This window comes from Bison bison, unplaced genomic scaffold (assembly GCF_000754665.1).
Source record: "Bison bison bison isolate TAMUID 2011002044 unplaced genomic scaffold, Bison_UMD1.0 scf7180017863513, whole genome shotgun sequence".
Classification (NCBI taxonomy): domain Eukaryota; kingdom Metazoa; phylum Chordata; class Mammalia; order Artiodactyla; family Bovidae; genus Bison; species Bison bison.
This window is the reverse complement of record NW_011494085.1, coordinates 4,030-4,430: the sequence shown is the minus strand read 5'-3', so window position 1 is coordinate 4,430 and position 401 is coordinate 4,030.

Here is a 401-nt window from a genome sequence, read left to right as displayed (position 1 = left end):
GAGTTTGTTGTTTAATTGCTAAGTTGTGGCTGGCTCTTTGTGACCCCATAGACTGTAGCCCCTCAGGGTCCTCTGTCCATGGGATTCTCCAGGCAAGAATCCTTGAGTGGGTAGCTATTCCCTTCTCTGGGGCATCTTCCTGACCCAGGGATCGAACGCACGTGTTCTGCATTGCAGGCAGATTCTTTATGACTGAGCCACCTGCTGCTGCTGCTGCTAAGTCGCTTCAGTCATGTCCGACTCTGTGCGACCCCATAGACGGCAGCCCACCAGGCTCCCCCATCCCTGGGATTCTCCAGGCAAGAACACTGGAGTGGGTTGCCATTTCCTTCTCCAATGCATGAAAGTGAAAAGTGAAAGTGAAGTTGCTCAGTCGTGTCCGACTCCTAGCGACCCCATGG